Raw genomic sequence first — 27879 nt, forward strand, 5'->3', positions numbered from 1 at the left:
GCCCATATCATGCTAACATTCTTTGAGAGTGCCCATTTGTCTACAGAGGCAAGACATTCTGAAAAGTTTCCCATTTCCACTGTGTTCATAATGATTTCAGCAGTGAGCCATTTAAATTCAAAATTAAGATTTACTTTGTTTGAAATGTTTCACCTTAGAAAGCTGCAGCAGAATCATAAGAAAAGGAATATGTTTAACTATTGTTAAATCTAAGTATTCAGTCAGCCTTCCTCTCCTTCTGAATATTCAAATTGGAGAGCCACGGAGGACAAAGAGAAAAATAAATGCATTTCTGATAGAAAATGCAAATTAATGCCTGCATTCTGCCTAAATTCCTCCAATATATCCTTTCAGTTGTTTTCTTTCATCACCGTCTGACTAGAAAACTTACATAAATTTTTTTTGGTTGGTAGGTGAGTGGGAGTCTCTTTGTAAATTTTCTTATTTAAAAAACATTATATTGATAATTAAAGAAATGCAAATTAAAGCTGCAAAATAACAATACCGCTACCAAAATGGTGAAGATCCAAAACATTGATAATTCTCCAGATGGGTACAGTTGTGACAAAACAGAAACTGCATAGTCTTGATGGCCTTATTAAATAATATTACAGTTTGGACTGACAATCTGAAAATTTATCTACACTCTAAATCCATTTCTCCCAAGAATTTTACATCACTTGATTTACTCCATAGAAATAGTTGCCCAGTTGATCACACATATATATGAACAAAGATGTTCACTGCTGAATATTTCATAGGTGCAAAGAACTAGAAATGATTAAAATGTTCACCATGAGGGAACTGGTTTATTACATTATGGTACCTCCTTTCAACAAAAATCCTGAACAGCCTTTAAAGGAATGAGCTACAATATGCTTCTGCATATATTATATATCCTTTCAATATATTAGATGGGGGATGGGCAAGGGGAAAAGGTCACAGAATAGCATTATAATATGATTCTAATCTTATTTTAAAAAACATTATCAGTGGATAGATTTCATGAATATTTTACAGAATTGTTATGCAAAGGAAACATCTGCTAGGATTCACAACAAAGTGTAAACAGTGGCTACTTCTGGAAAGCAGCAGGTGGAGTTTGGCAGAGATGGGGGACTTTTACTTTCTTTTCTTACTCCACTGTATTTTTCCTGTTTTTATAGGCCTGTGTGATTTCATAATTCAAGAAGGTCGATGTAGATACTCAGATATTTTAGTTTACTTCTTCTCTGGAAAATCCCAGGATTTGTAGATCCTCCCAGGTAAGAGTCATCATATGTGAAAAATGCAACGTTTTACCGTTCAGTACTGATCCTGTTCCTTTCTTTCAGTGATTTCTACTTCAGCCTCCCAAAAGTCCCTGGAATTCATAGCATCCTCTAAATTCAGCTGTCCGGTCCCTGCTCCATTCCTTCACCGTAGGCCCCTCTACCAACATCATATGCAAGCCTTTAGGGATTCCCATACAGAAAGCAGGGTGAAATTCCAACCCTCACTTCCAAACTCTCACCATGGCAAAACTCTGCAAATTTTATCTCCAGTAGTAAAGGTTGATGATCTACCATTATATAAGAACAACTGTTAGATCATAAAATAGAGCTAAAAAGCTAACATTATCCAGGTGGGTGGTACTCACCCTTCACTGCATGATAGAAACACCTGAGGAGTTTTAAAAAGCATAGAGACACTTGGACTACCCCCAGACCAACCAAAACAAAGTCTATTTTGGAACTTATCTAATCCCTTATCAGAAAGGTAAGGACACTGAGTAGCAGAGAGGATGAATGACTTGCCAAAGGTCATTCATGTGCCAGTTGGAAGACATGTTATTCACCAGATTTTAATTGTTTGTCTAGGGTGCATGGTAATAAATAACCCAGATACTGGAATTAAGCATACACTTTTTTATTAAAATTAGAAAATCAGAAGGTATATTTTTCTATTCTGAGATATATACTGCTTGAAAAGTACCATTATTAATGACACTAGTCCATGTTAGTGCAATATTAGAAAAATAGATCCCACGTTGCCTTGATTGTAAATAAATAATTTCTCAGAACATTGTGTCTAGAACAGTTTAATTGCCCTAATGGCTTGCATCATAACTCATCACCCCATCAGAGGCATCAATACAAAGGCTCAACAGTAGATTTAAATGTCTTAATAAAAGAATATTATAACGACCTATATTATCTCTGTTTATAGCTCAGCATAAATTAGGTCAGAAAAGTAATTTTGAAAATCATCCCCATATGTTTAAATCTAGAAAACCATCTAAAATTAATCAAATTCCCACAGGGATTAATGCACAAGTCTTAAGTTTTTGAATTGTTCTGCAAACAAATCCCAGGGCATGCCTAATGATTATGAATATTTTTAAGAAGCCATTTTTCTCTCACAAATATTTCTATCTCAACCTTTTAAACAGTGAAGAACTTGAATTCACTTCAAGTTTTCATACTAAAAGTACAGGCACCTCTCCAAGCCAGACAAACACACATCATTGCTGCACAGCTCAGAAATCAGAGTTGTTCAGCTTTTCCCTCAAAGAGTTTGGGAACCAGTTCGCTATTGAAACCAAGAAGGACAGGGCTCCTGGGCATGAAAGCCTTTTTGTCCCCAGTTTCTTGTAGGCAAGACTCCAGCCTCCCTGACCTTCCCTGAGTTGCAAAGGGCAGATTCGAACAGTTGCTAAACAAGGGAGGGGCAGCAAAGAAATCACCTGACCAAGATTATCGGGACCACAGAAGTTCATCAAGATTAAGAGACCAACCACCTGAGACGAGATTAAGCGAGTGCAGGCCCTGCACACACCCTAATCTTATCAGCAAGCCCACCCTTGAACTATTGCTATAAAACTCCTCACCAAACCCTCCTGGGTTGGGACACATAGTTTTTGAGGGCAGGAGTCCACTGTGTCCCCCTTTGCTGGAAAACCAATAAGGCTATTCTTTTCTGCTTCACCCAAAACTTTGTCTCGTAGATCCAATCTGGCACCGGTGCAGAGAGGCTGAGCTTTCGGCTTCCCTATTGATGATTCTCAGGCAAAATTCTAAAATTCCTCCTGTAGTAGTCCCAGCTTCAAGGTCTCAAATACCTGCTTCATGAAGCCTGTGTCATAAGCAATACTCTCAGTTGACTAAGAGAGAACCTTTAAAGGAAAGACTCTAACCCTTTTAAAACCAGTTAACTCTCTGGGATATCTTTCATCAAATACATCTTAATCTAAATGTGGCTCAAGCTAGGACAAAGGGTATCAGGCAAGAAAGGAAGAAAACTCCATGGTGGAATCATAACACACTTATGTCCGCAGAAAATGGAAAGTTCATTTCTAGCATTTGTCTTAACATGTATGAATCAGGCATTCTAAAAATATAGGAAGTGTCTTTGATCTGCTGCTGCTTTTTGGTTTTTTCAGAGAAAACATCAATCCTAATGAACTTTTCAAACTTCTCTGTGAACAATGTAAAAGCTAGATTCCAGCTTTAAGCAGTAAGTCCTTACAATTTCGCTCTCTTTGAATAAGGACACTTTAGTCACTGCCCTGAGAGAATTCATTATCTTGCTGTTGTTTTGTTTTAAAAATTCTTTATCTTTGTTTTTGTTTATTTTTTCCCCACACGAGAAAATAGTTAACTTAAAAATGAGTTACTGGGGGCTTCCCTGGTGGCGCAGTGGTTGAGAGTCCGCCTGCCGATGCAGGGGACGCGGGTTCGTGCCCCGGTCCAGGAGGATCCCACATGCTGCGGAGCGGCTGGGCCCGTGAGCCGTGGCCGCTGAGCCTGCGCGTCCAGAGCCTGTGCTCTGCAACAGGAAAGGCCACAACAGTGAGAGGCCCACGTACCGCCAAAAAAAAAAAAGAGTTACTATTGGTGTGGTTGGGGCAGCCTCATTAAATCTTTCAGAACATTAAATTCTCCATCTTTTATTTTCCTTTCAATAATATGATAAATCCTGTGGGGCTTTGCCTGAGCTAAACAATGTGGCATTTACTTATTCAAAAACATTTCCCAAGAACCACCTAAAAAAGTTTCTAAATGCCTTAATAATATTATACTAATCCATCATGCTGCTCACTATTTGCATAGTCATTTCATTGGATAGTTTATGATAAATGGAAGTGAAAGGATTTTCTTACACTGCCATTTTTCACAAAGCTTGCTTTCCTATTAGAACAACATTAGAGGTAGTTTCCTTCTGAGACCCCTTCAGTTAGTTTCAATTTTCTAAAGAGATATGGGGCTACCCTGGCAGCCTGCTGATCTTATATACTGATCTATCCTCCTCTGTTAAGCTCCCCTCCCATGCTGACTTCCTGAAGACCACCTTCTGGAAAAAATAATCATGAAAATTCCCATTCAAGTCTATGCAGCCAAGAGCACAAGTGCTCAAGATTCTTTCACACCCAAAGCTTCTATGAGTCATTGTACTTCTTTTGTCACCTCTTCCCAAGTACCTTATGACTAATATGGCCTATCCAAACTTCCCATGGCATATTCATCAATGGCTAAAGAACATTATTTTTATGGGCTCAATGATGTTCCCCCCAAATTTGTATGTTGAAGTCTTATTCTCCAGTACCTCAGAATGTGACTGTATTTGGAAATAAGGTCTTTAAAGAGGTAATTAAGGTAAAATGAGATTATGTGGGTGGGTCCTAATCCAGTATGACTGGTGTCCTTATAAGAAGAGGAGATTCGGTAAGACACAGACATGCACAGAGGGAAGACCATGTGAAATCATAGAGAGGAGCTAGCCATCTACAAGCCAAGGAGAGAAGCCTCAGAGGAGAAACCCTGCCGAAACCTCGATCTCAGATTTCTAGCCTCCAGAACTGGGAGAAAATACATTTCTGTTGCTGAATCCTCTTAGACTACTGTATTTTTGTTATGGCAGCTCTAACAAACTAATGCAAATATTTTTCTCTAATTCAAGTTTTAGCACCTATTTGAGGTCAAGGAGAAATGTGGGAAAAAGTAAGACTGGAAAGAAGGACTGGGCCAAGATCAGATATAGTCTTCAGGTATGGGGAGGAATTAGAATTTTATTCTAAATGAGATAGAGGGGGGAATATGGAATTCAACAATATGGACAAGCCCCTTTGAGAAAGTAAGATTTGAACAGTTTTGATAGGCAATGTTGTCAGCCAAACGTGCAGTGGATTAAAAAATGTCTAAATGGGTGGTAAGACCATGGACTCAGGGAACATAGGTGATGAAACTACCTATGTCTTTCCTCTAACAAAAACCCATGTCACACTACTTGGTATTTAATATGAGAAATTCAATACAAGTTTAATGCCTTGATCTAATATAAACAATTCTGCTTCCTCAGTGAAAAAAAGAAGCAGCAGTCCCCTGACAAATGACTTACCCCTACCACCAAAACAAGCACATTCTTTTCTCTTGTGAAGTTGACTACTTGTAGGACAAGTTATAATTTATCCACATCTTACTTACATTTAGGGTAGCCTAAAAATATTTTCTCTAGAGACTGATATTTATGGACTTGCATCATTATGCTAAAAAGACACAGAATGTTAGGAAACTGTAGGTCTGAAGATTCAATTTTCTTTTGCCATTAGGCATTGGGTGCCATTAGCCTTACATCCCTAGTCATTGTACTTCACAAGTGAAAACTAAAAATCATATTTGTGCTACCTTGTGACTTTTCTCTCTCACATTCAAATTCTCAGGTGATTATGTGAAACCTTAAATAGGTCATAATAATGGCCAGAGATTATCATCTGCTTGCCAGTGCAATCTTGGAAGATAGCACTGAGTTTTATAAATAGAAACTTTTTTTCAACTCACCTGCCTGAAAGTAGTCATAATACAATTGGGATTTCACTTGAAAGTTGCATGATAGCCAGAATCAAACCTCCAAGGTTTCCTGAGATGTTGTCAAAGTATATTAAACATTGGCCATTGTTTTGCTCTTTGGTAGGTTGGTCTAATTGAAACTCAGTGAGATAAGGTATGCAAAATACTTAACACAAATGTCTGGTGGACACTCAAAAAATGTGTAGTGAATGAGTTATTAAATAAGTAAATGAATATATCATAATTAGAGCAAGAATGCGGCTGGTTATCAAGGAAACTGAAACTGCGTCCTTAAAGGTTGTCAGGAGCCATATCTTTGCCATTATTTCAGCTTCATTGTTCTTCTCCACTACCTGGCTTTCTCTGCCTCTTTGTTCCTGTGGGTTTCCTAGTGCTCCTGAGTTTAAATCTCTTTCCTTTTTTTTTTTTTTTTTTTGGGTTCCGGGGCCTCTCCTTTTTTTTTCCTTTCCCGTTTCCAGGGGCGGGCTCAGCGGCCATGGCTCACGGGCCCAGCCACTCCACTGCATGTGGGATCTTCCTGGACCGGGGCACGAACCCGCATCCCCTGCATCGGCAGGTGGACTCTCAACCACTGCGCCACCAGGGAAGTCCCCTAAATCTTTTAACGTGTCAATATATTATTATTTATCCACCCCTCAGAGACTGTTTCTTGTTTCCAGTACTAAATCTCTGGGGTGATCTGACAGGTTCAGCTTAAAGCAAATGTCCACCCAAGGTCCAACTGGCCTTCACTAGGAGAATGGGTTTGCACATGAAAATCATGGCCCCTGTGTAAATTACTTAAGTAAATGGAAGACCAGTTCCCAGAGAAAAAGGAGTTGTTTTAAGTCGGGCAGATAACCAAACGATGTCTTCTGATGATTGATGGTGGGGAGGGAAGTGAAATTTTACTGAAAGATGAATAAATGAAAGGACATCAGGATGAGATGCAGAGGAAAGATGAGAAAATGATGACTTCGAATCAAAATGGAAGAAGGAGATTTGGAGTCAATATCACAGAAGAATCATTCATAATTTAGTGTGTCATTTCTCTGCTCGTGGTCGCATAGGAACTTTCAGTTTTGCCAAATATACATGTTTCAAATTAACTGTATTTCAGAAATTCTGTTATATTCATCTCACTATGATATATGTGATTTGTTGTCAAGAAATATAGACACATAGTATGTACTTACATGAGAATCAGGAAAAGTGAAATCAACTATGAATATCTTTACATTTTCTATTCCTTCTTGTACATTTGTTAATCAAGAGTAGCACAATGGGCTTCCCTGGTGGCGCAGTGGTTGCGAGTCCGCCTGCCGATGCAGGGGACACGGGTTCGTGCCCCGGTCCGGAAAGATCCCACATGCCGCGGAGCGGCTGGGCCCGTGAGCCATGGCCGCTGAGCCTGCGTGTCCGGAGCCTGTGCTCCGCTAGGGGAGAGGCCGCAGCGGTGAGAGGCCCGCGTATCGCAAAAAATAAAAAAAAAATTAAAAAAAAAAAAAGAGTAGCACAATAATCCATTTCAGAATACATTTTGACATTCCTTCATTATTGAATGAGAGTAGCTTATATTTTTTAAATCAGCTAAACTTTGGTTTCTGCTGAAGCGGTAACCAAGATGCTCTAGGTTACAAGCTGAAGTTTGGAAAATATTCAGCCTGCTGACTTTTATCCTCTCTTTTGGACAAGATGGGTATGGGTAATTTGGGCCTCTGGCTATAAAACATGAACCTGTCTATCTGCATTATTAATGGATGTTTGATGGGATGAGCCAACAGTGACTTTGGTTTCTTTGCAAAGAGACTGAAAGGAAATTTCTTGAAATGGGAAAAGTCAAACTGACAGAAATATGGTGATAATAACAACGAACATTTTAGCTTGCTTATGATGTTCCAGGCACTGTGTTGAGTACTTGAAATGATTCATTTGATGTAATATGTATAATTAACCTATGGCACGGATACTATCATTACCGCATTTTAAAGGTTAGAAAACCAAGGCTTCAAGAAGCTGAGTAGCTACTCAAGATTACAGCAACTAGGAATAGGGTAGAACTGCAGTTTCATTTCAGGTAACATAACTTTAGAACCATCATTCTCCTCTAGATCTTAACTTATAGCTTTACTGCATCCTTCATGTTGAGGATTAAGCTCCTGGCAGAGCCAACAAGTCATGAAAGTACTGGGGCTGAAATTTCTCTCTCTGGGCTGAACTATTCCTTGATTTTTTAAAGCATGAGGAGAAGGACATAGCATAAACGATGCTGAATACAGATACAACTAAAACCACTTTTAAAAATCCCCAAAACAAAACAGTTGAAAAGTTTCACATACACTTATTCCCTGGTTAATATATTACACCAACAGCTTTTAGATATTACTCGCATTTCAGCTGTTTCAATTTTCTGACCCCTAAAGCTGGAATTTCTCATTCACAGATAGGGGGAGAAACAGCAGGGAGAAGCTAATAGAAGGGTTATACCAAGACTATAATTAATTCTCCACAGGAAACACCAAGGAAATACTCCATAAGAGGAGAGAAAACTTCTGACCTTTCTTCCTCTCTTATTACGTAAAAGGGGAAGAATATTCTGGGTAGATTGTAAACCCAGATGCACATTTACTTACGACCTCCAACCATTCATAATAAAAATCCAACTATGACGTGTATCCATGGTGAAATCATACTAAAACTTTCTTTTGCTTTATTTTGGATAGAAATGGGCTTAATTCTCCTTAATCTACGTATATACAGTTATTCCTTGGTATCCACAGGGGATTGGTTCTAGGACCCCCCAGGATGCCAAACTCGGAGGATGCGCAAGTCCCTTTTATAAAACGGTGTAGTATTTGCATATAATCTAGGCACATCCTCCCATATACAGTCAGCCCTCCATGTCTACAGGTTTCATATCCGCAGATATGGAGGGCCGGCTATAGTCATTGTTCTATACCATTTTATAAAAGGGATTTGAACACCTGTGGATTTTGGCATCCACTGGGGCTCCTGAAACTATCCCCCATGGATAAAGACGGATGACTATACTTTAAATCATCTCTAGATTACTTATAATACCTAATACAATGTACATGCTATGTAAATAGTTGCCAGGGCACAGAGAATTCAAGTTTTCCTTTTTGGAAATTTCTGGAATTTTAAAAAATATTTTTGATCTAAGTTTGGCTAAAACTGCAAAGGCAGAACTCATGGGTACAGAAGACCAACTGTAAATATGGATATGGCTCTATAAATATACAGGTATATCAAAAATATTCTGAACAAAAAAGGAATTTGCATATTTTCAGTATTTTTATCATTTCTAAATGAGATAGGCAGATATCTTACAGCTGGGATCTGTGACCTTGATAGTCATACTTTGCTTAAAATAATGGTCATACTTTATTATTTCACCTATTCTTAAAAGAAGAAAAATACCAATACATGGGTGTTCCAGGAATTGCAGGCCCATCTGTTTATTTTCTCAGTGGTACCCATACACTTCCCTCCCACAGCTTCTGGATGTGCTCCTAGGGTGTGAATATGGGAACAGAGAGGAGACAGAGCCCTCTCGCAGAGGCTCACTAAATGTGGGATGAGAGGAACAGGGCAAAGAGATTTGCATGGAGAAGAGTAGACGGTTTTGGTTTTAGAAGTTAAAACCCAAATCCTGAACCACAAATTCTTTTAACCCTACCGCAGAAGTCTTCATCATGAATACTCTCTTTGGTCTTAAAGTAAACAGTACTCATCCTAAGCCTTCTTCAAATGCACATTTTTTTCCCTAGGCTAATGTGCAGATTCAGAATTGGAAAACATAATTAAATTGTATCATATCAAGTATTTTTAAGTATTTTATAATACAAATTTGAATGTGTTTATTGGCTTTTAGCTATGCTTCTTTGCATTATTTTTTAATGATTGCTTTGGAATTACAATATACACCTCTAACTTTTCACAGTCTTCTTATAGTTAACATTGTACAGAAATTTTCAACCATATAGGTCCATTCACCCCTTTCCCTGTCCTTTATAATTGTCATATTCATTACATCTTCATACAGTAAATACCTCATAGACGATAATGTAACTTTTCAAGTCACATATATTTTAAAGAAGTTAAGAATAAAATAGTCTTTATGTTTATCCAGACCTTTTCTAATGCTCTTAATTGCTTCCTGAAGATCTGAGTTTGTATCTGCTTTCATTTCCCCTAATTCTGAAGAATTTCTTTTAGCCTTTTTTTGTAGCACAGGTCTGATTGGTAATTGATTCTCTTTATTTCTCTTTTATGTAAGAAGTTCTTTATTTTGTGCTATTTCTTGAAGTATATTTCTGTTTTTTTTCCTGAATATAGAATTCTGGGTTGAAGTTTCACTCTTTCAGCACTGTGTGTTACACTGTCGTTACACTGTCTTATGGCCTTCATAGTTTTGTTGAGAAATTAGCAAAACTTGATCACTGATCCACTATGTATAATGTGTCATTTTTCTTTGGCTGCTCTCAAGACTTTCTTCTCAACTTTGACTTTCTAGCAGATTGACTCTGATGTGCATAGGTGTGGCTTTCTTTGCATTGACCCTTTCTAGATTCACTGAGCTTCTTACATCTGAAAATTTATGTCTTTCACCAAATTGGTAAAAATTTTGGCCATTATTTCTTAAAATATATTTACTACCCAATTCTTCCTTCTCCTTTGGGAACTCCAATTACATATATATTACACATATTATACCTTTTTATATTGTCCCTCAGGTCCCTGGAACGCTGTTTTGTTTTGTTCCCCAGAATGAATAACTTATATTGTTCAATATTAAATTTTACTAATTTATTTCTCTATCTTTTCTATTCTCCTGTTAGCCTATCCAGTATATTTTAATTTTAGATTGGAAGTTTTTATTTATAGAATTTACATACCGTTCTTTGATATATTTTAAATTTATCTGCTGAGTTTTCTATTTGTCATTTCTTATGTGTATATTTTCCTTTGTTTTATTGTGCTTAGTTGTAATAGCTGCTTTCAATTCCGTAGTCTGCTAATTCCAACATCTGGTTATTCTTTGGACTGGTCTTGGTTGATTGTCTTTTCTCTTGAAGCTGACCCATACTTTCCCAAATCTGTGTACATCAAATAATCTTGAATTGTGTCCTGAACATAGTGAGTGATCCAATAATGATTTTCTCGTCCTTATGTTAGCAAGTAATTAATTTTATTGCTATCAAACTGGAAATTCTGTCTTTTGAGTGGCAACTAAAATATCAGTTTTATTCTTTCATCCTCAATTGACTGCTTTAAGTCTGTCCCACAAATGTATAGTTGAGGAGTCAGTCTAAGGTCTGGGCAGAATGTATACACAGAATTCGGAACCTCTCATCTCTGGCTCTCTTCTTTCCTGGATTCCCCTTCCCTTCACTTTCGCAGCAGCTGTGCTTTCCCTGATCTCTGTCCTCTCATTTTTCAGGGCAAAAGACTGGTTCCACGTGTAAAAATGGGACATTCACCCATGTCATTCCATTTATCCAAGGGTCAACTTCTGCCCAGAATTTGTTCAACTTTCTTTATTCTCCAATATAGTAAAAATTATTCTTAAAATTTTGTCCAGAGTTATAATTATTATCTATAAGAGGTTTAGGTCAGTAAGAGATTACTAGGCCACACCAGAGATCAAACTCAAGGTTATATTGACACAATGTAGACACTGATAGCTTTTATTATTTCTTTCTTTCTCCTCTTCTTTTATTTTTTTTAATTGCGTTATTTGATAGTAGAAACAAACTTTAAAGAACATAGTTTGATGATTTTGGGGAGAGGTTGTGTTGTTATTTTAGTTTTTCATCTCTTTTTTAATGAAATGGGTAGTTTCCCTTCTCAAATATATGAGGCAAATTTACTATGAAAATGAAGTGTTTGAAGAGATGTAATCAAAGAAAAGGAAACGTCACAGCAGGGTAGAGTAGGAGTTAATTCCAAATACATTGATGACACATCAGATGACAGAGAAGTGGTAAATGTGAGAAAAGAGAACCGAGAAGAATTTGGCCAGCACTCAAACCCAGGTGTGAATTACTCCAAGGTGCACACTCTTGCCCACCCATGCTATACTGAGGAAGAATATTAAAACTGAAGATGGGAAAATACCATTTAACATAGAGGGGAAAAGAGAAGCCAGTGAATTTTTTTTTCAAAGAATGTGAGGAAATTCAAAAAAAAATTATTTTAGAAAATGGCGCTGTTTGTGTTATCTAAAAACAGAAACCAATTTAAAAAGGGGTTTCTGAATTCTAAAATTGAAATCTCTAGCTCTTTGTATAGAATTGGGCAAGTATCTTGAATATTGTAGAGAAGGTGCAATGAGATTTGTTAAATACATTTAAAGAAGCATTCGTTCCCTGGGATGTCATCTTTATTGCCCCTTATTACTATTTGCTATTATTGTGGAAAATAAGGTAAAGTATTTTGACCATCTATAAGAGCTTCAGGAATCTTGAGTACTAAAGGCAGTTGCAGCAACTTCTTTAGAAATACCTATCAATAGAAAAGCTCTTTCTGACCACCTGTTTGCACACATACTCTGCTGTTGCGTCACTGACACATTAAAGACCACATTGATATAGGTTGACAGAAACAACCTACTGATCAACCTGAACAAGTGTTTGCATTAAACAATAATTTATACTATGTAAAGCAAAGGTAGGTGCATTCATGGTAGGGAGGCAGATAGAGAGACCAGCAATTTCTTGTTTAGACAGAAAGACCTGACAAGGAAGAGTTCATTAGGGTCTCTGGAGAGGAGCTGACAGCTGAGGAGCTGTCAGCTCTGTCAAAAGACCTTTGAAAATAATTCTTGTTTTTGAATCAGAATTTTCCTAATCACCAGCAGGATGCCAGAATCACATTGTTTACTTCCTTGCATATTCCCTCACCCTTCAGTGCTATTACAATTTGCCCAAAGCCTTAGCTGCCTTCAAAACTTTTTTACTTTGGCACACATGCCCACAAACAAACTGGAATTTGTTTTCTCAGAAATCCCTTTATTTATCCTTGCTTCTATTCTGGCTAATTAAGTCAGTGCTTGCCTTGAAATATGTCATTGTTTGTGTATGTGTGTGTGTCTATGTGTGTATAAGAAAGACATACACACATACACACACAAACAAGCGCAGAGATTAACTTGGTGTCTCTAAAATGAATAAAATGAAGACAGTAGGAATAGAGTGCTAGACCTGCAAAAAGAGAACTTATTCAAATGACTATTGTTCAAGCAAAGCAAAACCCCAAATATCCCTGCAGACAAATCCAATGTAAGTCACATACTTTAATGATCTGCCTCTCAGATTTCTTCTGCTTACACGTAGCAGTTTCTAATTTTCTATCCCAGAATCAGGATAGAATTCAGATGTACACATGTTGGCCCTCAGCACCACCATTCCTAGTCTTCACGTCTATTCAACTTTGGTATCTTATCTTCGCACGCAGCTCCTTCCCTGCCCCCGACATGCCTCCTCTCAATATTACCCTCACAGCAGTGTTACCCGCAGCTCTACTAGCAGCTTTGTATGTCCTAACAGCTTATACCAGCACTTAGCTTGGAGAGGAAAGACGATGTTCATAAATATGTTTATGTACCTCTTTGAATGTGATAAATGCATTAATAACAGTTATTATAAAAGGTATGAGAATGATTATCCTCATTTTAGTGTGGGGAGAACTGAGAAATGTTCAGCACTAGCTCAAGAGTATATAGCCAATAAGAGACAAAGTCTAGATCTGACTCTCAAACCTTGCTTTGTTTCAGCCACTATACCAGACTGCCACCCCTGAAGCAACCTCTTTTTCCTTGGTTGGTGGTTGTAGCCTCCCTGAAGTTAGAAGATGTGTGGGACCTTGCCTCCAAGATTCTGAGTACAAAACTGCCTCCTAGGTAAACCTACCACTGCTGGATGAATTCCTTTAATGAAATATCAGAAATTCTGTGTCACTTTTGGTGTGTGGTTTCCTTGATTTTCTTCACTATCTGACTGCTTCGGAGGTATGGTAGTGGTTGAGCTACTGGTCAGCCTGAAACAGGTATAATCATAACTTCTACTTCATAGACAACGGGACTGAGGCTTATTAGAGGAGTCATGTGCAACCAGGATCAAAATCAAGATCTACTTGTCAACAGAACTACTTACGGATGAGAACTTCATCTTTATGTTGCTCAGAGTTCTGGTTCACACCCAATATATTTGCTAACTTAAATTACCCTAAAAAACTACTTTCAGTACAGTCTCCTTCCTGTGCCAATTCTCTCATGCTGAGCAGGAGCCCTTATGTGTTTCAACACATTCTGACATCTCTCAAAATCTTTTTTCCTCCTGTATCAGTTAAAATCCCTACAAGAAAAGATAGCCTACTCAAAGGTTTTAGATTTTTATAGAATAATTTTTTTTTCAGGAATGTGAATAGGGCTAAGAGTGCCTTGCTAGATGGAGAAATGCCCAGGCAGTAGCAACAATGGGTATCCATAATCACCCACCAAGCCTAAAAAGGCAAGGAAGAAGAATGGTGTTTGTAGAACCAGTGAGAGCTGGCACTTGGGAAGAGTGGCTGTCCAACAGGGGCTGTGTCTGTAGAAGAATGGAAACTCTCTCTATGGTGGTGAAGTAGAGAGACAACAGAAGGAATAAATACTCTGATCTCTCTCTCTCTCTCCCCATTCTTCAATCAACTGCTGGGGCTTCCATTGGCTAAATCCAACCAGGAGCCAAAGTATTGGGTTGGCCAAAAAGTTCATTTGGGTTTTTCCGTAAGATGTTATGAATGGACCCCGAACCAACTTTTTGGCCAACCCAATATAAGGAAACGGGAAACTAGGATGATTCAGGGCACAGAGTGTGACAGAGAAAAGCAGAAAATCGATCTAGAGGGGCAAACAGAGAACCACCAGTACATCTCCCATCAAAACTACCCTCCCAGAAAACAGTTTGGGCATTTTCTACTAAAGCTAAACTATGTATACCCTATGATCCAGCAATTCCACTCCTTGGTGTATATATGTAAGAGAAATATATGCATATATCCACCAAGCTACGTGTACAAAAATGTTCATATATTTTTTAAATGTTCACATTTTAAATAATCAAAAAATAGAAACAACCCAAATGTCTACCAACTGTAGAATGGTTAAATTGTAGCATATTCATAAAAGAGTATACAGCAATGAAAAACAGCAAGCCACTGATAAATGCGACAGCATAAATGAATCTTACGCATATAATATGAAGTTGAAAAAGCCAGACACCAAAGAGTACATACTGAATGATTCTATTTATAAAAAGTCCTAAAATAGGCAAAACCAGGCTGTGGTGATAAAAGTCAGAATAGTGTTTACTTTTTGGTATGCGTGGGAGAGGAGACAGAGCTGTGTATGGACTGGAAAGGGAGAGGAAAGAGCCTCCAGGTGGTGGTTACTTGGCTACATACACATGTCAAAATTTAACGAGCTGAACACTGAACACTGCTTCACTTCATGCAAGTTATATTTCAATTCAAGCAACAATAACAACAACCACTTCTACTATTACTACTCTCCCATGTAGCAAAGTCTTTCAGAATTAGGTTGTCTGCCAGTTAAGACCAGCAAGTGAGAGACAATCAGAAAATACTCTCTTCTGGTTTGTAAACTGGATATCCCTCACTGATAACAAAAAAGAACAAATTATTGATAAGCAAACAACAATGACAGAAAAGCTTTCAACTCCAGAAGACATTTAGGGAGTGAATTCAACTTCTATAAACAACAAAGAAGACCATGGGTAGAGTTAACATTTGCAGTGGGCAGCCCTTGGAACCCCTCAGATCATAACTGGCTGGCTAATGCTTGCGTAAGCCTGGCTCACAGCTCTGTCCTGTGTTACCATGTCACACGGGGCTAAAGCCTCAGAGAACTGTGACAGATAATCCATTTTCATGAAAAGTGGCCAGAAATACTGCATGACTGATTTTCAAACATAATTTATTTTTTGCCTGGTAAATTGGGTAGAACATAAAGTTGAGTGAAATTATACAAACCCTCCTGGCTTGCTGTTTTCTCATTTATTACTAAGTTGGTTTTCAATGCAATAGTTATTAATATTTCTAAACAGGAGCTCCAATTACATGGCATTTTAATATCTTGACCCATAGATAAGAATTTAACAGATATCTTTGCTATGCTGCTATCTCAATGGTCCTGAGCCTATGACGAAAAAAAACCACACCCTGAGAGCAAATTGTTCCCCATAAGAGTGGAATTAATGTTTCTAAGCACCATGGCTCCATTTTGCAAATTGCTTCTCCATGGTACGTTACTGGGCAACCACAGAGAAGTATATAGAATTGGAACACAAGAGAAGAGACAACTGGAGTTGGTACTAGTCAGAAACAAAGATTTTAAGGATGCTCTCAAGGCCAGAAGGGGAATCAGGACTATATTTATGTGTAATTTGCATAATCCATGAACCCAGAGCCACAGTAGCTTGTAGACGCACAATATACAATATTTCTCTGATCTGTTCCCACTATATCTATGAGAACATCACCCCAAGTTCCTCTCACATTCGTATTGAAGTCCCCAGGAGTCATCTCGTATGGACCCCATGAACAAACCTGCAAGGCTACCATATGTCCTTCACCATTTTCCTCCTTTCTACCCAGCTCAACCCGGGCATGTCTCCTGCTTGGGCCAATGCTGTTTTCTACAGCACTTATGTCTGTGATGAGGGCACTGTCTTTAGTCGGTGCAGCAATGTACACAGTGTTGCTGCTGATTTCTTAGTGCTCTCTCAATGTCACAGAGAGATTTTAGTGAGACCACCATTAGGGTTTTTTATTTTTTAGCTTCTTAGAAAATACATGATACATACAAAAGAATATCATTTATAATTGTCCTTAAATAATAATACTAATAAATTAAATAAAATAAGCCTCCTGTACCCACAATTCAGCTTGAGAAATAAAACTTTCCCAAAGATTTGAAGCTTTCCCGACATCCCTAAACCCCTTCTTTTCCTCCTTTGTTCACAATTAAACATTATCCAAGACATGCTATTTCAGGTATTGTTGATTTTCAAAGTGAAGGGAGAGCTTTGTGAATCTCCCCTCCCCAAGAAAGGTCAGCTAGGGCAGAATTAGAGGACAGCTCACCTTGGAACAGCTGGGAGGTGGCTGGGGCAGCTTGCCTGAAGCATGGATCTCACAGCACATGGCTATTGGGATATTGAGCCTAGGGCCAGCACACAAGTGATGAGGCCAAATCTGAGCCTAAAACCTTAAGGCTAAAATGGTCCCAAGTCAGGGGTATCTCCTGGCTACTTGTAAAAATAGAAGTAGAAATAGAAGCAAAACCCTCTCCAGAAGAAAGGTACCTTCATTTAGGTGCGTGGACGTCACACATATTAAAACCAAAGTAAGTACAAAATCACAGAACACCAAGTACACAAGAAGGCAAGCTATAAAGAGTGGCCATCAACAGAAACAATAAACAATAGTTATTGATGCCTCCCCCTTCAGGGACTGTAGATACTGGAATTATTAGGTACAAAATATAAAACAGGTATGTATGAAATCTTTAAAGAAATTACGGACACAAAAATTAAACAAGAACTACCTATTTATTTTAAAGGATCTGAACCTAGAGTTTTTTATCATTTATGTGTGTGAGAATATTTTTAACTACTGTGCAATTTCATTGATCCTTTAGGAACATTCAAGTTCCTATATCTTTAAGCATCAACTTTAATAATTTTATTTTTCCATGATGTGCCTGTTGAAGTTTTCCAAACTTATTGATATAAAGTTGTTCACATTTTCATTACATTTATTATCTTTGCTGCATCTTCAGCTACACGTTTTTCATTTCTAATATTTTCCCCCTTTTTCTGACTCATACTTGCCAAAGTATTTTCTTATACAAATTTATTTATTTATTTATATATTTTTGGCTGCATTGGGACTTCACTGCTGCACACAGGGTTTCTCTACTTGCGGCGAGTGGGGGCTACTCTTGTTGTGGTGGCTTCTCTTGTTGCGCAACACGGGCTCTAGGTGCACGGGCTTCATTAGTTGTGGCACGTGGGCTCAGCAGTTGTGGCTCACGGGCTCTAGAGCACAGGCTCAGTAGTCGTGGCGCACAGGCTTAGCTGCTCCACGGCATGTGGGATCTTCCCGGACCAGGGCTCGAACCCACGTCCCCTGCATTGGCAGGCAGATCCTTAACCACTGCGCCACCAGGGAAGTCCCGCCAAAGTTTTTTTGTATTAGTTTTCCCAAAGAATCAAAATTTAGTTTTGTTGGTCCTCTCCAAAAAATATTCATGTCCTATCTTATATATTTCTTCTCTTCCCTCTATTATTTCTACTCTGTACTTTGTTTTGGCTTATTCTGTTGCTATTTTCTGAATTTTTCCACTGAATAATGTGCCAGGTATTAGGTTCCAAACTCTATACTCTATTTTGTGATGACAGTTCTGCAAACAACAGGCAGTTCTCTTTGTCAGAAAGTCTACTGTTTCCCTCCCTAGGAGGAACTAACAGGGAGACTGGATGGCAGGAGAAGAGGAGAAGGGACTTGTCTATTCATGCTTGTTGATTTATCCTATCAGTCCACCCTACTTGCCTTGTATCCTGGCAGCAGAAGGATAAAAGCTCACAGCTGCAGCTTACTGAGGCGTTCCCACCACCAGCCTCCTTGTGCACCAGCTAGACAGTGCCTACTCCTCATGTGTCTGAGTGTGACTCCTTGTGTCTGAGTCACAACAACACAAGAACTCTCCCAATCTTCTGAAACACCAGCACCAGCTGCGCAGCATCCCCTGCTCAGGGCATCCCCTGCTCCCTCCTCCAAACCCCTGAAATACCAGCAGCATCCAGCTAGGTGGCACCCTCCCTTGGAATCCTGAGTTCTAACTTTGTAGGCTCCTTTCATGAAGCTCTAGCTTATAATAATCTCAGCCTCTTCTTTTGACCTCTCCACCCCTAAGGGTGGTAGCAGCTTTTTGTAATGATCCCTTCTGTTCTCATTTTCCTTTTTTCAGTCCTCTAGCATTTGATTAACAAATTCCCTCTATTAAATTCGTTCTGTTGAAATACCTAGAGTGATTTGTTTCACTCACTTGAATGAATGAATGAATTCAACCAATATAAATGTTCAGCTTATTTATTTTCATACCCTTTCTTATTCTAAACATTTAAAGATTATGCTAGATTCTCTGTTGCTACTCCTTCCTTGCTGCACCTGTATAGCAGAGGAGAATCTGGGAACTACATCTCCCAGAATAATCTTCTCTGTATGTTTTTTATTTGAGTGTGGATTGGAGTTTCCTTCTCTAAAAGAGAGGCTATTACTAGAAGCATGGGCATATACCCCATATAAAATTCACAGTAACTTCTGGGTGAGCTCTGCTGTTCCAGTGCTTCAGGAAGCTAAGATAATCAACAGGAACTTCCTGAAGGTTTTTTAGATTCTTTGGGGCTACTGGGAATGCACCTGAAAATCAACTGGAATTCCTCTTATATTTGTCTTTTTTTTTTCTTTTATTAAAACTGTCGGGCTCATTCTGAGGCCACACTTTCTATTTCTTTAGGGTCTTTTGTTTCCTACTAAAATATAATCATATTGGGATAAACTGATTGACATCTCTTACTTTTTCTCTACTAATTGACTTGTTATTAGTGAAGGGATTTCCGAATGGCTATTGAAAAGAAAGTGTACTAAATATCTAGACTGTTATGAGCATTTAGAAATCATACTAAAGAAAAATTATGAGCTCATTTTTTAAGATTATTTATACAAATTAAAATACACAAATAGGCTCCCCATATATTAGCTTCCAAATTCTTAAGCAGCAACTCTAAACTGAAACTGATCATCAGAATAACCATGGGAAATTTTTACTAGACAGGTGCTTGGGCCTTATTCCTGGAAGCTCTGCCTGAAACTGGGTTCAGGTTTCTATATATATATTTAAAGCTCTTCAGGTGAATTTGGATGACCAGCCTTGCTTTGAAAGCATTACTTTGTATTATCTCTTAAATAATCTTGTGAGTTTGTGTTCTTAAATTCAATCCCAAGCTTTCTGCCTTACTTGTTTTTCTCCTTCACTGGCCTCAGTATTGAAGTATATTTCAGGAAGTCACTTGTAAACTAGTGCTTTAGGAAGTAAGAGTTAAAAAAAAAGAAAACTTCTGCCTGACATTATCCCCCCAAACAAGGATTCCTTACTTTGTACATGATGTCCCTGACTATGTTTATTTCAGAGTGAATGATAATGATAGGCTTGTGAAATCAACATGCTGGACTACATATTTCTATTTTATAAATGCAGAGTAAATCAGGAATGCCAAATGGCAATGTCACAATCCTTCTGTTTTCTGCCAACTTATTTGCCTTATGGACTGAAATATGTTGCTCTTGAAGCAGATGGCTCTCCCTACCCTCCAGGTTATTACATAAGAAGGTAAGGTGCAGTGGATTGGGTATGCTTGGTTTCCAAGAAGACTAGCACACTGCATGTGGCAAGGCCCCAGGTGTAGGGGAAAGAACAGAGCTTCAGAGCCAGACATGCCTGGACTTAAATCCTGGCTCTGCCTCTTTCTGATCATGAGAACTTCAGCAACTCAGCTCATTTAGCCTCCATTGCCTCTTCCATAAGAATGGAGATAATATTTCCTTTGTGTTCTTATCGGAAACTTGAGTAATATATGTATAAAGCAACTGGCAAATAAAAGATGCACAATGAAAGATTTGCTTTTTAAGAATTTCTGTATGAAAAAAAGGGATTTCTCCTAAGCTTACTCTTTTCTTAAAATTTTAGTTTATTTATTTATTTTTTATACAGCAGGTTCTTATTACTTATCTATTTTATACATATTAGTGTATATATGTCAATCCCAGTCTCCCAATTCATCCCACCACCATCACCCCCCCACACACACGCTTTCCCCACTTTGTGTCCATACGTTTGTTCTCTACATCTGTGTCTCTGTTTCTGCCTTGCACACTGGTTCATTTATACCATTTTTCTAGATTCCGCATATATGCATTAATATACAATATTTGTTTTTCTGACTTACTTCACTCTGCATGACAGTCTCTAGGTCCAACCGCATCTCTACAAATGACCCAATTTTGTTCCTTTTTACATCTGAGTAATATTGTATATATATATTACATATATACAATATACATATACATATATTATATACATATAATATATGTATATATTACATATATACATATGTAATTACATATATATATTACATCTTCTTTATCCATTCATCTGTCGATGGGCATTTAGGTTGCTTCCATTTCCTGGCTATTGTAAATAGTGCTGCAATGAACACTGGGGTGCCTGTGTCTTTTTGAATTATGGTTTTCTCTGGGTATATGCCCGGTAGTGGGATTTCCTAAGCTTACTCTCAAATGGCATTTGTTCTGAATTGAGGAGGTCACCTGATATGATTTAATGTAATCACAGGTCAGCAATCCTTTTGCAGGAAACTGTCACAGTAGTTGTTATAACTTGAAGCACACACAGACTGAAAACTCAGTCTGTAAAAGAATGATGCTTATCTGAGTTTGCTCTCTCAAGGCACTGAAATCTTGACTCTGGTGGTCTGAGCTCAACCTTCCAATTATCTACAAAAAAAAATCTCTGCATGTGTGTGTATACATTGGGGTATCGGAGGGAGACACAAGACTTAAAAGAACCCCTCAAAAAATATTTGATGAAAACTACTGAACCCACTCAACAGGATGAGAACTACATAAGAATAATTCAACAATTTATTTAAATACACTTACATGAAACAAATGACAAATAATAAGTAATGGGAAATTCAGAGTAATTTCCACTTTTGCTCCTGCAGAGGAATTAGTAAAGCTATGGCAATAATCAAAGGAATAGTTCAATTTTAAAATGTCTCATTTCATCTTCTGCTCAGAATTTTGTGTGTCCTGCATCCATGTCCTACACAAGCAGAGTGGTGTTTTCTTGAATTAGAGCCTCTGCACTGTTTTCAAATTTTTTTATCTTAAGCAAATTTTTAAGATATTTATATTAAGTATTTCTTGAGCTACACCTCAAATCTTTTACTCCATCGCAGTGGCCACAGTCACCTTTTGGGAAGGTAAAACCTGTCACCACCTTGCCCCAGCTGTACCCAGTTCTCTTGCTTTCTGTGCTTGGACTTGTCTGACACCTGACATCAGATGCCCGTGGAGCCCTGACTGGTACCCATGCATGCCTAAAGCTGGAAGATCGGCATACTACGGGGTAACCCTTGGGTCAATGCAGAATTGGAAACAGTGGGTAAAGGCCTGCTCTTCTGCCCCACCCTCCTGACAATTCAGAGGTGCATTCTACATGATCCTCAGAGAGTCACAACGGGACCAAGCCTTTGTCACCCACACCTATGACCTACTCGAAGATGCATCCTTATTTTGACAATCCCTCCTCCCCCCTTTTCACTCTTCCCAGTCTTCACTCATGACCCCCTGAGATGACATCCTCTAGTAAACTACCTTCATAAAAGTGAGTCTCAGACTCTACTTTCTCATGGGAACCCAGGTGAAGATAGTATCACTAAGGCCAAACAAATAAAGCAAAATTGCTGAGGGCCTGAGCTTACAAACCACAGCAAGAGTGGCTGGGCTTTGCTACAGCGTGCACTGTGTCTCTCTAAGACGACTGTTGCGTATTTTCTCTCTCTGCTTTCTGTTCCTCTGAGGTGGCAGAGAAGTTGATGTGCCATTTTGTTCAGTGGGTCAGGGCTGGTGTTCCACTTCTACTGGGGTATAAAACAGATTCGCCTTTGGGTCGAAAAGTGGAGTCATACACTTGCTGCGTAATACCCCACCACTATTCTAGTAGAATTAGCTCTCAGACTCCTGTTTAACCACTTAAAATATCAGGTAGCTTAACCATTTCCCCTCAGAGTTAAGGTCCCCAAATCTATTTCCCACAGCATCCTCTTTCACCAACCCCAGTAAAACAAGAATATGTCCTCTTAAATTTGTGCCCACTGTGGCTTTTATGTCAGCTGGACAGTATCAACAAACACTCAGAAATAGAAAATGACGGCACCACGTTCTTGGCAAAATGTTCTTTACCTTCTTTCACTTTCCTGCTGGAGAACTTCCCGAGACCTGCTCTCCTCCCCATCTGCTCACAGCCAGGGAGTGTTGTCTCTGCTGTGCTTGTGTGTTTACATGTTACTCTAGGTGGTGTGCTTTTCCCTGGTGTACCCCTTGGGGGTGGGGGAGGAGCCACCCATATTCTGCATATTTAGATCTGGCCTTGAAGAGATGACTACAGATGGGGCTTCTTTCACTCTAAGCTCTATTATCACCCAAAATATCTTCTGTTCTCTAGTGAGCTTCCTCCTTTTAATCAGCCATATGTTTTTGCGGGGTTTAGTTTTGTTTTCACCACAGGCAGTTTCCCCGACTCCTTCCAAAAGACTGAAGAATTTTCCCATGACTGTTTTGTTATCTTACTTTATCTCCCAATATGACCTCCCTTGTCCAATATTCCTTTTCTTTACTCCTGCACAGAGAAGCACAGAGAGAACGTGAACTCTGGGGCCAGACTGGCTTGGGTTCTAATCCGAGCTCTATTATCTCTTGTCTGTGTGACTCTGAAGCACGTGTTTCTACTCTTGACCCTGAGTGTCTTCCCCTGTAAAATAAAGGTAGCAATGTGTATCACAGAACCGCAGAATTTTTGCAAAGAGTAAATAATATACAGGGTAAATGCTCAGAAACTGTGTCTTTATGTCTCTCTGTTAGTAGCTATACATTACTTGAACATCTAGTTGGTTTTGCCTTACTCTAGTTGTCCGTTACAGCTAAGTCTACTTTTCCCAGCCAATCTGCTTCCTTTCTCCTAGGTTTCATGCTCACTCTGCTTTTACGACCACCCCTTGATCAGTTTATAATGAATGCCTTTGACCTTTACAAAAAGTTTTGTATGTTATTGTAGGAGTTGTTCATTGCTGAATAACAACAAACCTTATCACCTCATACAGTTTCTGAGAGTCAGGAAGCCAGGAGCATCTTAGCTGGGTTGTTCTGGCTCAGGGTCTCTCCCAAGGCTGGGGCTTCAGGGCATCACAAGACTCTATGGGGCTGGAGGACACAAAATACAGTACCTACCACAGAACCCATCTCAGAAATCAGGTAAACTGTGTGACCCCAAATTGTGATCTTCAGAGCACTTACTGATTACTCACTGTGGGTTTACAGTCTGGCTTGTCTCACCTAGACACGAAATCCCTAGCTGGATCAAATTGTTTTTCTTATCTGGGGACTTAATGGATTGAAGTTCACAAAGCCTAGTAGTACCTTTGCCTGGTAAAAGTCTACCCTGTCTCCACATGAAAACGACCTGCAAGCAAGCCAGGATTTTCCTCATGGAACCCCTCTGCATGCATGTCTAGTAAGTCCAGAGTTCTGCACCTTCTAGTTGAGCACAAGGGCTGGGCTTGTGTTCCAAGTCAATTTTAAGAGTTCCCTCATCAGCTATGGGACAACTTCAGTAACGGTGATACTGGCTGCTTTCTGTTCGTTCTTCCAAATCTACTCTTCAAGGTTCTGGGCTGTACAAGACTGACCTGCATGGACTTCATGAGCAGGCTCTCTTGACCTCAGACTTCTCAAGTTAGGTCTGACCAGTTGGAAGCAATGGGAGGGGGTTAAAAGGGCAGAAAGAGAGTGAGGCTGGTGTATTTACTCCCAACTCCTTCCCAGAGCAGCATTAGCTATATCTCAATACCAAAAGTGACAGCCCCTGTCGGGGGGTCCTCTCTGAACAGCTATCCACACTATGTTCCTGAGGCCACATCCTCCCCCTGCACTTTCAGACTTAGAAGTGGTAACTGCTCTCCCATATTTATAAACTCTAGGGCACTTCATTATCACTCTTTTCCCCTAAACCTGCCCACAACTTTGTACATAGTTCTTTACTAAACTCTTCTCCATACTCAGTTTGAATATGTCACCTGTTTCCTGCCAGGACCCAACTGATAGCTACTATGAAGTGGCTGGCTTTATCTGTCTACCTATCTATCTATCTATCGATCTATCTATCATCTATCTATCTATCTTCCAGTTGTATTGAGATGAAATTGATACACAGCACTGGTTAAATTCAAGATGTAAGCATAATGATTTGTCTTACATACATCATGAAATGATCACCACAATAAGTTCAGTGAACACCCATCATCTCGTGTCAATACAAAATTAAAGAAATAGGAAAATGTTTTCCTTGTGATGAAAACTCATGATTTACTCTCTAACAACTTTCAGATATAACATACAGCAGTGCTAAGTATATTTATCATGGTACGTTACATCCTAGTACTGCATTACATCCCTAGTACTTATTTATCATATAACTAAAAGTTTGTACCTTTTGTGAAGTGACAGGTTTTAAACAGCTCAGCCTCCCAAGCTTCCTGCAGGTATACATTAACTGTAAATTATAGTCACAACTAATTAAAAATAATTGACTGTTGAATGACCTAGTTGTTATATGAATGAGACAGTGATTGGCAGCAGTTTTCATTTCAAGAAGTTCTATGTGAATAATCATTTATTGCCAAAAGTGACAAGAGGTGAAAATTAATTGAGGATCATCAATATTAAACCCAGCAAAAGGCTTCATGATTTAAAATAATATATAACTTGTATTAAGTGCTGTGTGACAAGCATTGCATCAAATGATTTACATTTTTAAATTCTTACAAATTCACTTTTACAAATTTTAAATTCTTTTAGTCCTCACAATTACTCTGTGAGATATATTATTTTTGCCATTTGACAGGTGTGAAAACTGAGGCTTAGCTAGGAGAAATACCTTGCCCAGTGCTACATAGGCAGTCATCAGTGGAGCTGGTATTCAAACCCAGGCCGTCAGAGTCCAGAGGCTACATGGTACTCAATTTCCTCCTTAGTTAATAAGGAAATAACTAAGAAAATATGACGAAGGTATGTCTTTGTTTAAATGGAAAATATTTGCAAATTCCTGTATGGTATAAATAGACTGTTAAGAATTATAAATTACAATTTATAATTTACAAGTCTACTGCTTGTAAGACTTTTATTTATTCCAAGCTCGTTTGTGGATTTTGTGCAATAAAGGGTGCCCGAGCAATTGTGAATTTTAAGTGTAGCCCACAAATACAAATAATTCTGAATCCACCAAATACACACAACATAAACACACACACACACACACACACACACACACACACACACACACACACACACAGGAGCCTAACTTTCCTAATTCTAGTGCTTAGCAATTCCTCAACTGGGAAGTGGTTAGTCTCCGTCTTCTTATAAATCGCCTTATAAATAATGGTTGTGTTTATACACCTGGAAATACTGGATTTTTCCCTAAATGAGTTGTTGTTTTGGAATAGTATAAATAGAACCAGTGTTAAGGAAGAGGATTTCTTTGTCTATTAAAGCTTTGAGCATTTAAACAGCTGTTTAGTTTCACTACAGAGGTGTTTGCATTTCATTGACAGATGGAGTAATTTACAAATGGTTTCAATCAATATATACTAGACAAGTGGTTGAGAATTCTTTTTTTAACATCTTTATTAGAGTATAATTGCTTTACAATGGTGTATGAGTTACTGCTTTATAACAAAGTGAATCAGTTATACATATACATATGTCCCCTTATCTCTTCCCTCTTGCATCTCCCTCCCTCCCACCCTCCCTATCCCACCCCAGTAGGTGGTCACAAAGCACCGAGCTGATCTCCCTGTGCTATGCGGCTGCTTCCCACTAGCTATCTATTTTACATTTGGTAGTGTATATATGTCCATGCCACTCTCTCACTTTGTCCCAGCTTACCCTTCCCCCTGCCCGTATCCTCAAGTCCATTCTCTAGTAGGTCTGCATCTTTTTTTTCTTTTTTTTATCACATAAATAGCCTACTTAATTAAGTCATATTAATAAGTTAATTAAATCTTTTAGGTCTGCATCTTTTTTCCCATCTTCCCCCTAGGTTCTTCAGACCATTTTCTTTTTTTTTTTTCTTTAGATTCCATATATATGTGTTAGCATAAGGTATTTGTTTTTCTTTCTGACTTCTTCACTCTGTATGACAGTCTCTAGGTCCATCCACCCCACTACAAATAACTCAGTTTCGTTCCTTTTTATGGCTGAGTAATATTCCATTGTATATATTATATGTGCCACATCTTCTTTATCCATTCACTTGTTGATGGACACTTAGGTTGCTTCCATGTCCTGGCTATTGTAAATAGAGCTGCAAAGAACATTCTGGTACATGACTCATTTTGAATTATCATTTTCTCAGGGTATATGCCCAGTAGTGGGATTGCTGGGTCGATGATAGTTCTATTTTTAGTTTTTTAAGGAACCTCCATACTGTTCTCCACAGTGGCTGTATCAATTTACATTCCCACCAACAGTGCAAGAGGGTTCCATTTTCTCCACACCTTCTCCAGCATTTATTGTTTGTAGATTTTTTGAGGATGGCCATTCTGACAGTGTGAGATGATATCTCATTGTAGTTTTGATTTGCATTTCTCTAATGATTAATCATCTTGAGCATTCTTTCATGTGTTTGTTGGCAATCTGTATATCTTCTTTGGAGAAATGTCTATTTAGGTCTTCTGCCCATTTTTGGATTGGGTTGTTTGTTTTTTTGATATTGAGCTGCATGAGTTGCTTGTATGTTTTGGAGATTAATCATCTGTCAGTTGCTTCATTAGCAAATATTTTCCCGCATTCTGAGGGTTGTCTTTTCATCTTCTTTATGGTTTCCTTTGCTGTGCAAAAGCTTTTAAGTTTCATTAGGTCCCATTTATTTATTTTTGTTTTTATTTCCATTTCTCTAGGAGGTGGGTCAAAAAGGATCCTGCTGTGATTTATGTCATAGAGTGTTCTGCCTATATTTTCCTCTAAGAGTTTGATGGTGTCTGGCCATACAATTAGGTCTTTAATCCATTTTGAGTTTGGGTATGGTGTTAGGGAGTGTTTTAATTTC

At 38.6% G+C, this 27879-nt stretch overlaps 2 long non-coding RNA genes across 2 annotated transcripts in view; one reads left to right on the plus strand and one right to left on the minus strand.

Annotated features, from left to right (window-relative positions):
- Positions 1 to 26485, minus strand: part of LOC113620825 (uncharacterized) — a 50665-nt gene extending 24180 nt beyond the window's left edge. The window contains exon 1 of the long non-coding RNA XR_003432935.1: positions 22959 to 26485. This is a non-coding gene — a long non-coding RNA (uncharacterized LOC113620825). The remainder of the gene's footprint in view (positions 1 to 22958) is intronic.
- On the plus strand, positions 1112 to 13760 carry LOC113620826 (uncharacterized). Its single transcript, XR_003432936.1, has 3 exons — positions 1112 to 1265; positions 3422 to 3495; positions 13624 to 13760. It is a non-coding gene; the product is annotated as an uncharacterized LOC113620826 (long non-coding RNA).
- Positions 26486 to 27879: the final 1394 nt, after the last annotated feature.

Source organism: Aethalodelphis obliquidens, unplaced genomic scaffold (genome assembly GCF_003676395.1).
Source record: "Aethalodelphis obliquidens isolate GAN/ISIS:26980383/991018 unplaced genomic scaffold, ASM367639v1 scaffold8, whole genome shotgun sequence".
Taxonomy (NCBI): Eukaryota; Metazoa; Chordata; class Mammalia; order Artiodactyla; family Delphinidae; genus Aethalodelphis; species Aethalodelphis obliquidens.